The sequence below is a fragment of the Bos indicus genome, chromosome 12 (genome assembly GCF_029378745.1).
Source record: "Bos indicus isolate NIAB-ARS_2022 breed Sahiwal x Tharparkar chromosome 12, NIAB-ARS_B.indTharparkar_mat_pri_1.0, whole genome shotgun sequence".
Lineage (NCBI taxonomy): Eukaryota > Metazoa > Chordata > Mammalia > Artiodactyla > Bovidae > Bos > Bos indicus.
Genome location: NC_091771.1, coordinates 70,249,847 through 70,264,439, shown reverse-complemented (window position 1 = coordinate 70,264,439; position 14,593 = coordinate 70,249,847). Strand labels below are relative to the sequence as shown.

General features: G+C 43.8%; 1 protein-coding gene across 3 annotated transcripts in view; it reads right to left on the bottom strand.

Annotated features, from left to right (window-relative positions):
- The window catches only part of LOC139176077 (ATP-binding cassette sub-family C member 4-like), a 401,158-nt gene that overhangs the window by 367,543 nt on the left and 19,022 nt on the right, over positions 1-14,593 (bottom strand). The window contains exons 3-5 of one of the 3 annotated variants that reach the window (XM_070800386.1): positions 13,335-13,448; positions 12,669-12,789; positions 2,256-2,357 (exon numbers count right to left, since the gene is read on the bottom strand). The gene's annotated coding sequence lies outside the window, so the exon portion shown is untranslated. The remainder of the gene's footprint in view (positions 1-2,255; positions 2,358-12,668; positions 12,790-13,334; positions 13,449-14,593) is intronic. The other 2 variants (XM_070800388.1, XM_070800387.1) reach the window with 2 other exon arrangements.

Sequence of the window (14,593 nt, the reverse complement as noted above, 5' to 3'; positions counted from 1 at the left end):
TTACTCACAAGTTTATACATATCCCTAATGTTTTCAAGTGCCTTAATTGTTTAATATCTCTGGCTTCAAAGGTTTCTGGGAAAAGATATGCTTACCTCACATTTTTGTGTCTCCCTCAGTAGTGACAGTCTGGTACCGCATGAAAAATATTATGGTGCCATGACTGTTAGTTTCTAGTGAGTGCTATTAGACTAGATTCAGTTGAAAATATTTAGAATTTCCATTCCCTGAAAGTGGTAAAAATTAGCTGCAATACCATAATCATCATTTACCTAGATAGGAATACCTTTGCTTTGCTTTGCTAAGTCACTTCAGTCATGTCCGACTCTGCAACCCTATGGACTGTAGCCCACCAGGCTCTTCTATCCATGGGATTCTCCAGGCAAGAATACTGGAGGCGGTTGCCATTTCCTTCTCCAAGGAAACCTTGACACACAATAATGTTAACATTGTATCTATTTTTGTGAAAACATAGCTGATGAAGCCTCTCATCTCTGTAATTTTGAATTCTGCTCTAACAGAATCATAATATGCCTTTAGATTTTACAAGAGACTTACAACAGAACTCACAGCCTTTTCCCCTCTTCCTTCAGGAGTTTAGTATCTTGAGTTAGTAATAATGTGTGTGTGTGTGTGTGTGTGTGTGTGTGTGTTTTAACTCTAGAAGCTATATAGAAACCTTTTCAGATTTTTCATCTGATTTATTCACATGGACTATAGTACAACTAAAATCCCTTATTCTACATTACAGGCATTTGCTGCACAGGCAGACTGCTGCATACAGATATTTTTATTTCAGTTAATAACTGCAGAATATATACTGAACTGATTTAAAATAAATCTACATGTTTGCTGTGAACATAAGAATTCCACTAATAAGTTCAAACAAAGTATGTGTTAGCATTCACATGAAATGTTCTCTATAATGGAATTTTAGTGGTGCTTTCTATAAATGCTTCAAGAGCATTATGACGAGAAACACCAACCAGAAGGTAAATCCACCGTATTAAGGTAACAGAAGCTCTCAGGTTAGATCAGACACCTTATGTGAGTTTCCATGGACAGAAGGTACAGGGATGTGGTTTCATGTATGAGGGAACAAACCACTGGTTGTCGGTGGTGATGGCAGCTGCTGAGTCAGAAGCAGGTGAACAGGATGCAGGGAGCACCACAGAGTCACAGGGACAAAATACAGGACAAGTCTACAGTCAGGACACGTGCTCTGTGGTCCCCACTCTGACAGCCCAGCTCCTGGGCTCTGCTGTGGAGGGTGGACCCTCTGGTGGAGGCGCCGCCTCCCTGAGTCCCTCCAGCCCTGGGGATGGCAGCAGCTTCCTGCCTTTGATAACCCCTGGGTTGTCTCGCGCACCACCATTTTGCCTTTACTGCTTTTTTCTCCCTCTTTTATCATCTGCGTAACTAATTCCCTGCATGGAACTCCCTCTCCCGCGGTGGGGTTCTGTTTTCCTAACCAATCCTCACTGATACAGGAGGGTGAGCACAGAAGACCACGGAACCGGGGAGCAGCGGGGCATTTCAGTTGGTAAAGGGCTGCACTGGGCGTGTGATACTGACAACTTCTTGAGACCAGACCCTGTTGTTTTTTCTGTTTGACTGAACCTAACAAATAAACCAAGTGTTGGAAATCACCAGCTCTCCTAGTCAGCTTCCACACAGCGCAATCCTTTAACTAGGAATCACTGGTGCCCACTATGATCACCTGCTGTCTCCTCCTACCCTGAATGCCACCAAAGTATTCAGAACCATCCAGAAGCTCAGGATGGGGGAGCACCCACTCTACCCCACAGCAAAGATCCAGATCATGGCCTCACTCTGTGTATAATGAACTGGTCTGAAAATCAAGGCAAAAAATATACGCTGATTCCCCAAAGCCTCTTTAAAAACTAGTTGTGTATTTTTCAGATAACCCATATCACATTGCAGCATTTTGTTTGTCCAATTCTGTAAATGCTAACATTACAATTGTATGGACTTTGAGATCAAAATATGATAATACTTTGAAAGTTCTATTGAAAATGAGAGCGAGCACAACATATCAAACATCTTAGGCTGATTTTATAATTTATCTCCATTAGATACAAACATTAGTCTCAATTTTGAAAATTTTTGCAACATACTTTTAGTAAATGAGCAAGTCACATTTTACACCGTGGGTAAAATCTAAAAATTCTCCAATAAATTGTAGTCACAGTTGTCTGTTAGCATTCATGATCTTGGAATGGAAGATCTGTTACCTCATCCCAAAAAGCAGTGAAATCTTGCATGTCCACCATCACTTCACCCTCTGATGGCAGCTGAGTGCTGACCTGTGGTATTTCATCAAGTAATAAAAAATTCTACAGAAACGAGGGAAAAAACAGATTGTTAAACTGCAGGAAGAAAGCACAAACAAAAACAATTGCTTTCCTGGGATTTGCAAACTTTGAACAGTCTAAATACTGTTTTGCTAAAAAGTATTAGTTCACATCAGAACATATTATGCAATACATGAGACACTGGTTCGATTCCTGGGTCAGGAAGATCCGCTGGAGAAGGGTTAGTCTACCCACTCCAGTATTCTTGGGCTTCCCTTATGTCTCAGCTGGTAAAGAATCCACCTTCAATGCAGGAGACCTGGGTTCGATCCCTGGGTTGGGAAGATGCCCTGGAGAAGGGAAAGGCTGCCCAGTCCAGTATTCTGGCCTGGAGAATTCCATGGACTGTATAGTCCATAGGGTTGCAAACAGTCGGACACAACTGACCAACTTTCACTTTCACTCAGAACATATTAAATAATGTATAGAACAAAATATTACATAATTACTATTATTACATAGTTACTATTATTACATCTTATGGTATATATCAATATAATCTTAAAATATAGTGTATTTGTTGTTGCTCAGTCACTAAGTCATGTCTGACTCTTTGCAATCCCATGGATTGCAGCACTCCAGGATCCCCTGTCCATCACTATCTCCAAGAGTTTGCTCAGATTCATATCCATTGAGTCAGCGATGCTATCCAAGCATCTCATCCTCTTTCATCCCCTTCTCCTCTTGCCCTCAATCTTCCCCAGCATCAGGGTCTTTTCCAATGAGTTGGCTCTTGGCATTAGGTGGCCAAAGTATTGGAGCTTCAGCATCAGACCTTCCAATGAATACTCAGGGTTGATTTCCTTTAGGATTGGCTGGTTTGATCTCCTTGCAGTCCAAGGGGCTCTCAAGAGTCTTCTCCAACACCACAGTTCAAAAGCATCAAATCTTCCATTCTCAGCCTTCTTTATGGTCCAACACTCACATCCATACATGACTAGTGGAAAAACCATAGCTTTGACTACAGGGAACATTGTTGGCAAAGTAATGTCTCTGCTTTTTAATACACTGTCTAGGATTGTCATAGCTTTTCTTTGAAGGAGCAAGGGTCTTTGAATTTCATGGCTGCAATCAGCACCTGCAGTGATTTTGGAGACCAAGAAAATAAAGTCTATTTCTGTTTCCATTGTTTCCCCATCTATTGCCATGAAGTAATGGGATGAGATGCCATGATTGTAGTTTTCTGAATGCTGAGGTTTAAGTCAGCTTTTTCACTCTCCTCTTTCACCTTCATCAAGAGGCTCTTTAGTTCCTCTTGACTTTCTGCCATAAGGGTGGTGTCATCTGCATGTCTGAATTTATTGATATCTGTCCCAGCAATCTTGATTCCAGCTTGAGCTTCATCCAGCCCAGCATTTCTCATGATGTACTCTGCATATAAGTTAAAAAAGCAAGGTTACACTATACAGCCTTCATGTACTCCTTTCGCAATTTGGAACCAGTCCATTATTCGATGACCAGTTCTAACTGTTGCCTCTTGACTTGCATACAAGTTTGACAGGAGACAGGTAAGGTGGTTTGATATTCCCATCTCTTTCATGATTTTCCACAGTTTGTTGTAATCCACACAGTCAAAGGTTTTAGAGTAGTCAGTGAAACAGTAGCAGATGTTTTTCTGGAATTCTCTTGTTTTTCTATGATCCAATGGATGCTGGAAATTTGATCTCTGGTTCCTCTGCCTTTTCTAAATCCATCTTGTATCTGGAACTTCTTAATTCACATAATGGTGTGAATTATAAATGTTAAAAGAAGAGGGCAGCTAGAAAGAGAGGATTAAGCAGTAAATAAAGAGGGGACAGGGATGAAAAGGCAGATGCAAAAGGTGGCTCAGACATCAACAAGCAAAACATCTGTGGAGGAAAGAACTCATCTTTGAACACAGACAATTAAGTGAATCTGAGGCCAGTCTTCCTGTCCAAGCAGCAGGGAGCTCTCAGCAAGTTTCTCCCCTCCTGGCCCAGAGAGGAATCTTATACCCCAGGACTGTGCACAGTCACTGCCTGGTCACTGGGGTTAGCACAGGAGATGCACTCTGTTTGCTTCTCCTGCTCTTAGACATTTTAATCACTCTGCAGGCATCACTACACAAGAGCCCTGTGCTACTGCTACTTATATATACTACTGCCCCTACATGAAAACCACTCTTACGGTATCTGTAACACACTCTACCTATGAATAGAAGTGGGCACCTACAACATTCTGGGAAGACTGCCAGATTTGGCACTGAGAGAGTTAAATATCTCCTAATTGGAACACAGTGATACCAAACAAAAGAGCATTTTACAAAAAATCCACCTACAACTGAAGCAATTATTTGTCCCCAAACCTTGATACTTCGGATGCTGACGACGGCCTCTGACACCTTCTCAATGGCCATGGGGAAGTACAGGGTGCTCGAAAACCTCAGAGCCTCAAACAGCATCACCACCACAAACACTTGGCTGGCTGTGATCAGGCTGTCAAGGAGCTCATTGGTGATGATGGTGACAAAAATTATAATTTTGCTGACACCAAAAAATGATGTCAAATTCATGCCCCTAAGGTAGGAAATTCTCAGAATCTTGGAAATTTCCTCCCTGAAAAAAAGAGTAGGAAAGAGGTTTTAAAAGAAGCATCGACATCCAAGGCACGAATTCAAGTCCTCACATGGAGACACTACACAGGGCATGCCTGGGGCTCCGTCCCAACATCAGGACGCACACTTCATCACCACTTCACTTCCAACTAAACAGAGGCTTCATGTCACCCTTTTAAACACTGTTGGTCAACTGAACTGGGTTTGAACATTCTTTCAACAAGCATTCATAACCACAAGTCCTGGGCCAGGTCCCTACTGATGACAGAAAGACACAGTCTGTCCCCTTCAGGAGCTCATGAACTTGTAGGGGAAGAGAATAAAACACCCCAAAATTGTGAGGCACCAAGACATTAGACAGAGGCAGGCACCATGGCCCCTATGGAAGCATATGTCCTAGCTATTGTAAACAGTGCTGCAATGAGCATTGAGGGACATGTGTCTTTTTGAATTCTGGCTTTCTCAGGGCATATGTCCAGTAGAGGGATGTCTGGGTCATATGGCAGATTTATTCCTAGTTTTCTAAGGAATCTCCAGCATCTTTTCCATAATAGCTGTGCCAATTTGCACTCCTACCACAGAGCAGGAGGGTACTGTTTGTAGACTTTTTGTTGATGGCCATGCCTACCAGTGTGAGGTGATACTTCATTGTAGTCTTGATTTGTATTTCTCTAAGAAAGAGTGATGTTGAGAATTTTTTCCTGTGTTTATTGGCTATCTGTATGTCTTCAGAAGCATATATAATTTTTCCTTTAAGAAGATGGTAAATGGAACAGTAGGTTAAAATGACATATCCCCTCTTCCACTTAACCCTCCTGCCATATGTGAGGCGTGGAGTTCATAGTATTTAAGTTCATCTTCATTTGAAAACTTGGTAAGACTTCTAATTTCAGTCAATAAAAATAGGGGGGAAAGTACAAAAATATGGTGTGATATGTACAAAAATGTACCTTCTCAATCTGGTAATAAGGTCTATAAATGACTGTTCCCAAGCATACATTTTTACTGTTCTGATGCCAGTTATAACTTCACTCATGGTCCTGATACTGTCATCTGTGAGAGCTGTGGTCTTACTCCTGAGGGGATAGACGTGAGAGATGAGACTTAATGACCACAGCCCAACTTTCCAGCAGCAGCAGCAGCAGGAGGGGGCAAAGGGAGGGACCAGGGATCGATGATTCCCTACAGCTCTTCTGTGCTGACATCACAGGCAGGTCCTTCTCAAAGTGAAAATGAAGAAAAAGACTTCTAGAAGTCAACCATTCAGCCTAATTCAAGGAGTAACTTGGGAACTCGCAGTACTGGCTGAGGAAGACTCAAAGTAATTCAGGTATAAACCCTCTGCCCAAGGAGGTTGCAGCTGGGCAGAGAAGGCAGAAAGACACTGAATCTAACGGGAAGACAGTCTGTGCTGTGATAAAATAGGAAAGAAGTTCTGGGAAGCAGAAAAGATGGGACTGTTAATTCTACCAGGAAAGCAGAACAAGAAGAAATTCAGAGACCTGGTAGCACTGGAACAGGGCCTCAAAGGATGAGGAACATCTCTTCACAGCAGACAGGAAAGAAATTGCAAATAGACAAAAATATCACATATAAAGTCATAAACAAACAAACAAACAGAAGAGAAATCTCAAGGAAAAAAAAAAAAAAACTTCAAAGAGCACAACACCTCCACCACCTGACAGCCTGGACAAATGACCCACCTCCAACCCTCTGGGACCTGCTTCAGGTTTATCTCTTCACCATTATGTCCTTCATCACCAGTGACTGTTCTATCACATATTCTGCTGGGACTGTGGGGCTTTACTAAGACATAGTTAATTAAGATTGACCTTGTCCTTGAGGCACTTACAAGTTAATGGAAACACTGAATTAAAAACAAGACATGAAAATAGAAACCTGAAAATTGCTCTAGCATAAGAATAACAAAAATACATGAAGCTAAATTTGAGCCTATAGGATTATTACTATTTAATAAAGTTTACAAAACATCAATGTAGGTACATTCTGCTCAAGGACACTCCACTTATTCAGCTATGGTAGTGGGAGGAGCCAGTGAGTGCCATCTCCTTTCCCTCTTCAAGATCAGCCTTCAGCTTAAGGCTGCAGCCTCCACCTGCAAAGCCTGAAGGGTCTACAATGCACTCAAAGAAGAGACCAGAGAAGGCACTGGTTTTGTTTTTGAACAGAAGCATTGAGCAGATGCTGCATGTTACTAAGCACTTATCACCTATTTTTTAAACCAGTGTTTCTCTTACCGGAGTGATGAAAACAACATCCTGAAGCAGCTTTGCAAAAGCAGAAGAATGATGAGAACCGCCATCGCAGCAAGATATGACATTCCTATTTCCTCCAGAGCAGGGCGATCACTGCGACAGCCTGCAGTGGCCCCACCCACAGATAGTGAAGAACATCCTCACCAATAAAGAGAAAGACAAGCCTTCTTAGGACTGCATACAATAAAACCAGTAAGGACACAGTGTAGAAACAATCTGCTCTGAAGGAACAGACAGGAATCTAAACAGAAATTATCTCAGTGAGTTTTACACCTGCTGAAGCAGATATCCAAGCTTCCACCCCAGATGACGCTGTTCTGGGGCAGCACAGGGCCAGCCTCAGGGACATCCAGGGAGAACCTGACCAGCACCACTGACGGATGATGTTGATTTTGTCCACAACACAGATGAGCTCAGGGATTCCCCAAACTCTCTCTGTCCCAAAATTCAGCCCCTATCTCCCCAGAAGAGCCTATATTATGGTACCTACCACACTTCTAATAACTGCTTGTGCATTTACCTTTTGGACAGGCTGTGGCCTTTCCAGGACAGAAATTAAGGCTTATTCATCCTTCAAATTAAGTAGAGGCCTTACGTCATGTTTGATGAGTAAATAATTGAAGAAGTGAAAATGTTAGTCACTTAGTCATGTCCGACTCTTTGCAGCCCCATGGATTATAGCCCTCCAGGCTCCTCCATCCATGGGATTCTCCAGAAAAGAATACTGGAGTAGGTTGTCATTTCCTTCTCCAGGGGATCTTCCCAATCCAGGGATCGAACTCAGGTCTCCCACATTGCAGGCAGATGCTTTAACCTCTGAGCCACCAGGGAAGCCCAAAGAAAACATTATACAGAATTATAATTATAAAACAATAAAGTTTTCAAAAGCAATTCCAAAAATTTCAGAGTAAAATGAAACAAAAGTTATATCCATCCAGTAGGCTGAGTTATACAAAAGAGAATTATTAAAAGTGGTTGTAAAAAAATAATTTGAAAACACATTCCCTGTGTGATATGCCTAAGGACAATATGAACAGCAAAAAAATACAAAAAGCTTCCAAAAGTCACATTATGGTTAATAGTGTTGATACTATAAGATTTTTAAATGAGTAATTATGTTGATATCATTGAGAACTGGGATTAGGCATGGCTGAAAAGAGAACAGATAGTGAAAGAAAACAGATACCAATCTAAGAGTTAAAAGAGAAAGTAAAAACACTACTGTCCGGAATCTGATTTAGATTGAAAATACCCATATAAACTCAAGGTTTGTTTACTACAAAAAATGTAGACTAGCTTTGTCCAATGACAAAGCTGAGGGAAAATAGACAACTCAACAGAAAGGAGCACCCCCCAGACCATAGTCTCTAAATACCATTTCCCACTAGAAGGAACCATGGCTGCTTAGAGAAATGGAGATTCCAGGGCTGGGGCAAATTTGTACTTAAGGGTGAGCAGCTTTTTTTGTGTAAAGATAAACTAGAAACATTTTGTCACATCAGAAAGCAAAAAATTAGCAAAGATTTCTACAGTATGCACAAAAGACAGGAGTCCTAGGAAGAGATGCATTCTATCCTTAATGGCAGAGGCTGGTTTCACAAAGAGCTTAGAAAACTCATTGCTGTTTATAGGCCATTATGGCTGAATGAGATCTCTTGAGAAAAGTCACTTCTAAAAGCCAACTTTTCTGGAAAGTAATTAAAAGTTTCACTTCTAAGCAGGGTTTTGATTTTTTCCTCATTATGAAAGTAATCTTTTAAAAAAGGAGTCATCTATTTCCTTGATTTTTTAAAGAAAATGGATTGAGGGGGATTGGAGGATGAGTGAAATAGGTGAGGGAGATTAAGAGACACAAACCAGTTATAAAAGAAATAAGTCATGGGAATGTAATGTACAACACAGGGAATACAGTCAATAACACTGGAAAAATTTGTATGGTGACAGAGGATAACTAGACTGATCAGGGTGATCATTTAATAATGTACAAAAACACTGAGTCACTACACTATACACTTGAAACTAATATAATATTGTAAGTCAATCATACTTCAATTTTTAAAACTTTTTTTAAATGAGATAATAAAAATACAGATTAAAAAAAAAATGAATTGAAAAGCATCACCCTCATATATGTCTCAAGGTCGTCACTGTGGATATTACTGACATCTGATGGCTCATGCTAAGCTGTCAAGAATCAGCAGGGCAGGTCTGCTCTGCAGGTTCCTGTCTGCTTGGCTCAGTGCCCCCTCCTCCTCTCCCTTGCTGTGTAGTCCTCAGTGGTTGCTCTGAGCCCACCTATCTCTGCCACCAGCAGCCACTCATCAGCCTCCTGGGTGGAGCAGAAGCAAGGGATACAAGGAAGAAAGGGTTGGGAAATAAATGCAAAGACCACTCAGCTCTCTAGAAGTGAGTCAAGGCACAAAGCCCCAAGTCCAGACACAAAGCCCACTTTGGGACGCAGAGGATTCTGCTTACTTCCTGCTCATCAGTTGAGCTCCAATGTGAAGATTTACACAAATATGTGCTTCCTACATTCTCCACCTAAAGCAGAGACAACCAGCAAAAGTGGCCTTGGAAAAAGGTCAGTAATTAGACAAGGCCAGCCATTTCTAAGGTTCCCGGGAAGCAGATATAAACCCTCTTCACTCCGCACCTCTCAGGGGAAGAGACTGGGTGTACCCTCTCTGGTTCTCTGAGGTCACCCCACTTATACACCAACAGGTGGGGACCTCACCTCTCAGAGAGAAGCCCTGATGACCTGGGGAGTGGTCTCTGTGTCTCTGGTCCAGGAAGAGTCTTCAGGCCCCTCCTCTCCACCCTGAGGGGCCTGGGCAGGCAGAGACCTGTTCTCCTCACCCAAAGTCCCCATGGGGGTGCTCACAGGGGCCAGGGTGGTGAGAACTCGCTGGCTGTTCTGTTCTAATCAGGGGTGACCTGCACGTGCTCCAGGTTGAACATTAGCCTGGTACTGGCTTCCCCAAGCATTATGATCACTCCTCAATTCTCACAAGACAGAGGTTTCACACTTAAATCCTAACCCCAGAATCCTCACCCTGGACTGGCACCACCTGTGCTGCCAGGAGTGCCTGTGCTGTGGTTGGTCACAGCACTGTCTGGGAACCACGGGTAACCCATAACTCGTCTTTGCACTAGAGGAATTAAAAGAGGGCAGGAGATCACAAAGTAAATGTGTTCATGTTTTAGAGAATCCAGAGCTGAGTTTAGATCTTCCACTATCTAAAATTATCACCACTTAGGGATAGTAATGAGGGGAAGCTGGCTTCTTAAGACACTCCTGGTCCATCTGACCACAGCATGATGTTGCTGCTGGCATCAACATCCTAGTCAAATCTGGCACCCAGGGGACATGGTCACCTGAAATCTACCCACAATTATGATCCCAAATCTGACTTTCCGCTTCAAAAAGTTCTTAGTGTCCTATTTATTATCCTTAAACAAAGTTCAGGATGCATGTGTCTGAGACCCTGAAGACAAAGCTCTAAAGACAAGCCTTCGTGACCCTGGACAAGCCATTGAGATGATCAGGCTTGTAAGTCAGAGTGCCTGAAATGGAAGCGCACTTTGTCCTTTAAGCTCCTTGTAACCACAGGCAACCTATGTAATTACTTGGATTCAGAGTCCTTTCCTCTACAACGGGGGTAATAGGAAACTCACAACTTCGCTGAGTTAGCCAAAGGAATAAAAATGTTATTATGCATAAAGTGCTCATAGCAGTTCCTGATACATAACTTATTTCAAGCACTTGCTATCGCTATTGCTGCACCACTAATAGTACTGTGGCTGCCACCACCAGTACTACTCAGTATGATCCCTTGTTACTGCCACTAGTACTTACAGCACTACTATTGAGATGAGCCCCCCCATTTACCAGGTCCTCGACTCCCCACTTCTCTGCCATGACCGCCCAACAACCAGCCTCCTGAAAGAGGGGCTGGGGCTCTACCAGTTACACTTTATGTAGCCCCCAGGCCTGGCCTTCCTGGATCCCCAGCAGGAAGTGTTCCTGGGGCTGGACAACTGTGAAATCAACACTCCACCCCACCCTTCACAAGGCACTGCAGTACCTCGGCAGTCAGAGCCCTCTCTAAGGTGGCACTTTGCCCCATATACCTGTCCCCACCCTCTGGCACAGTGGTCAACACATCTTTGTTATCAACGAGAACTCAGTCTCCCAGGACCACCCAGTCACCTGGGAGCTGACAGATCCTCTGTCTTTCCAGTTGTATGGGGTGTACTTCACCTGCCCAGCTGCCCATTGCCCGCAGTGCCCTTCAGCACAGCACTTTAAACAAGAGCCTTTAAACAAGAGCCACGCCGCCCACCTGTAAACCACCTGGCCCATAACCTCACCTCAACACAATGGACTGATGACAGCTCACACCTTCTCCACCTAAAACACCCCTTTCACAGCAACTGCATCTTCCATCCCTCCTGCCCTCACACACTTACAGGCCGCCTGTGTCCCTAAGGCAGTGCTAAGGGACCATGGTGAGCACGAGCCACCCAGGGGGGTCTGCAGCAGACCTCCAGCAGGCTCAGTCAGAACAGGGGGGCTGCCGGCACTGTGTCCCCAGGTGGACTGTACTCTGGGGAATCTTGATCCAGGATCTTCAGGGTCATGGAAGTCAGTGACCTCATGGCTTTCTGTCTCTGGTTTCCTCCTGCACATCCCCTTCTCCACCCTCCACCAAAGCCAGGATACCAAGACTCTCCCTTCAACCAGTAAACCACCCCCACAGCCAGGACAGAAACCAGCATGGAGGGTGCATGAATTCATGGTGAAGCTGGAGCTCCTCCACACGGGGTCTCTGACCTGGGTGACCTGGCCCACGAGGAGGGTGCAGCCCAGGGAAGGGCGTGCTCTTGGAGCTCTGGCAGCTCCCCCCGCCAGATGCAGGGCCCAGAGTTCTGTTCCACAAGAAGAGAAGAAGCGAGGACCCCTTTTTAGGAAATCATTTATCAGATGTGACCTAGGCAAGTTAACAATCACTTGCTTGAGCACCTGTAAAATGCCTTATGTTACTGGGCTCTGATCCAAAGTTACTTTCTCCAAACCAGGAGGCTCATATTTCTTGAGGTTGTAGGATCTTTTTCTCAAGGATCATTTCAGCGTTTATATCAAGTACTGAGCACTAAAAATGTCCTAATATGGTATAAAACGTCTTGTCTTGTCAGTGCCATCCTTTCCCATAAGCTGTTATGGGAAAACCTGAAAGAACTCTTGGCCAACTTAGTACTAATCCCCTGGAGGCTCACTCCTTTAAGCATCAGTCCATTCTAAAAATAAACACAACCATTGAGCTACATCATGATGAGATTTATCCTGTGACAAACCACTGTTCTCTCTCCCCACCATCACATCCATCTCAGTACTGATCTGCACACACTTAAAAGCAATGCACAGTATGTAAAAATTTTTACCTCAAGAAATGTAAATATTCCCAAAACTAGACAGGATTTCCAGTAACACTTTATGATTGCTTTCATTAAACAAGGCTCCCGTTTGTATGTCTTGGCTCTCAAAACTTCTTGATCCCAGTACCTGTGATGAGAAACAGAGCACAGTAAATAACAGCGTGTCCACCAAAGGGAAAGGGGGCAGGGAAGAGTGGGAGAAGAGCCTGCACTACAGGGTGCTCTGCGGCTGCGCAATAGATGCCAGCTACCTGCTCACAGGGCTCCTGAAAGATGAGCAGTGTAGACCCTGAAGCACCAGAATAAAAGGTTTTGAGGGGGAAAAGTCCAAATTCTGGAAATAAGTTCCTTCCAAACTTTGCTGGACTCACAGGTCATGAGCCGCTTAGGGGGGCAGACTCCCTTCCCCAGGGACCCCACCTCCGGGGACAGAGCTCAGCCTCCAGGGCCATGGCTGCAGGCTCCCTCCACGTCCACAGATGCACAGGGAACACGGGCTCCCCCAGCCTCCAAAGTGGGCTGAGCCTTGGGTCAGCCTGAGGGGGTAAGCGTTCAGTGTCAGGAGAAGAGGCTCAGGAGAACCCAGAGGAAGCAAAGCCCCGACACACACACCTTTAGCCCCACGTGGAAATTCTCACTCTCCCTCCCTTCCTCCCTGCTGCCTGTGCTCACCCTTGCAGCTCTTCTCCAAGGCACTGGGAGCGATCTTCCAGAAACACCGAGTACATGTCATCTTGTTTTAATTTCTGTTCGTGACCAATTTTAAACATGGGGTTTAGCCACCTGCTAAAAATTAAAAGGACAGTGACATATATGCAAATTCTCTCTGCTCTGCTCAGATGCTCAATTGTACATCAAAATTACACATCTCTAATTAGAATCCTACATTTATGGGCTTTGTTAAATAAAAACAAAAAACTACATTTTAAATATATAGAGGCAAGGGGGAATAATTAGATATGTGTTTACACACTCACTCACATACATACACACAGTCCCTAACTCTGTACTCTGAGAGGCCCTGGAAGCAGTGACACACTGGTAGCATTCTAGTCCCCTGATCTTGGGGTTTGGGGTAACATACACAATCACAATTTTTTTTTTTTCTTGTAAGAAATGTTAAGTTCTCTTCAGTTCAGTTCAGTCCAGTTGCTCAGTCATGTCCGACTCTTTGCAACCCCATGAATCGCAGCAGGCCAGGCTTCCCTGTCCATCACCATCTCCCAGAGTTCACTCAAACTCACGTCCATCAAGTCGGTGATGTCATCTAGCCATCTCATCCTCTGTTGTCCCCTTTTCCTCCTGCCCCCAATCCCTCCCAGCATCAGAGTCTTTTCCAATGAGTCAACTCTTCGCATGAGGTGGCCAGCTTTCAAATATTCAGAACCGTAGGATTAACTATAATCACCAGACTGCACATTACATCCCCATAACTGACTCATTTTATAATGGAAGTTTGTGTCTTTTGACCCCCTTCACCCAGACCTTGGCTTTTTAATACCTTCTTCCCTAAAAGGAACCAACTAAGAAATGGCTGGTTCCAAAATTGGGGCAGTGTGTGTCAGCATGTGATAATTCTTTTTGTCGTTGTTGTTTTATTGTAATATAAGTGCCTGACATGAAGCTTTGGAGACATCCATGTCAAAGACATCCATCTCTGGTGAACACGAGACAGCTACACAACCAGATAAAGAGCCAGGCCACCCCACCCATAAAGTTCCCTCTTTCAGAAAGCTCTGGTTGACCTGATAACAGACCATCTCACTGACTGTTTGCTTCTCCCTTCCTGCACTTTAATTCCCTCTCTTATTTTTTAAATTCAACAATAAAGAGTGAAACTTTAAAATCCTAGACATCCCACACTCAACCTCAAAAAGGTGGAACCCCTCGTCCAAGCTTGCTCATGAGCTTTCTCTCTCTCTCCACCCAGG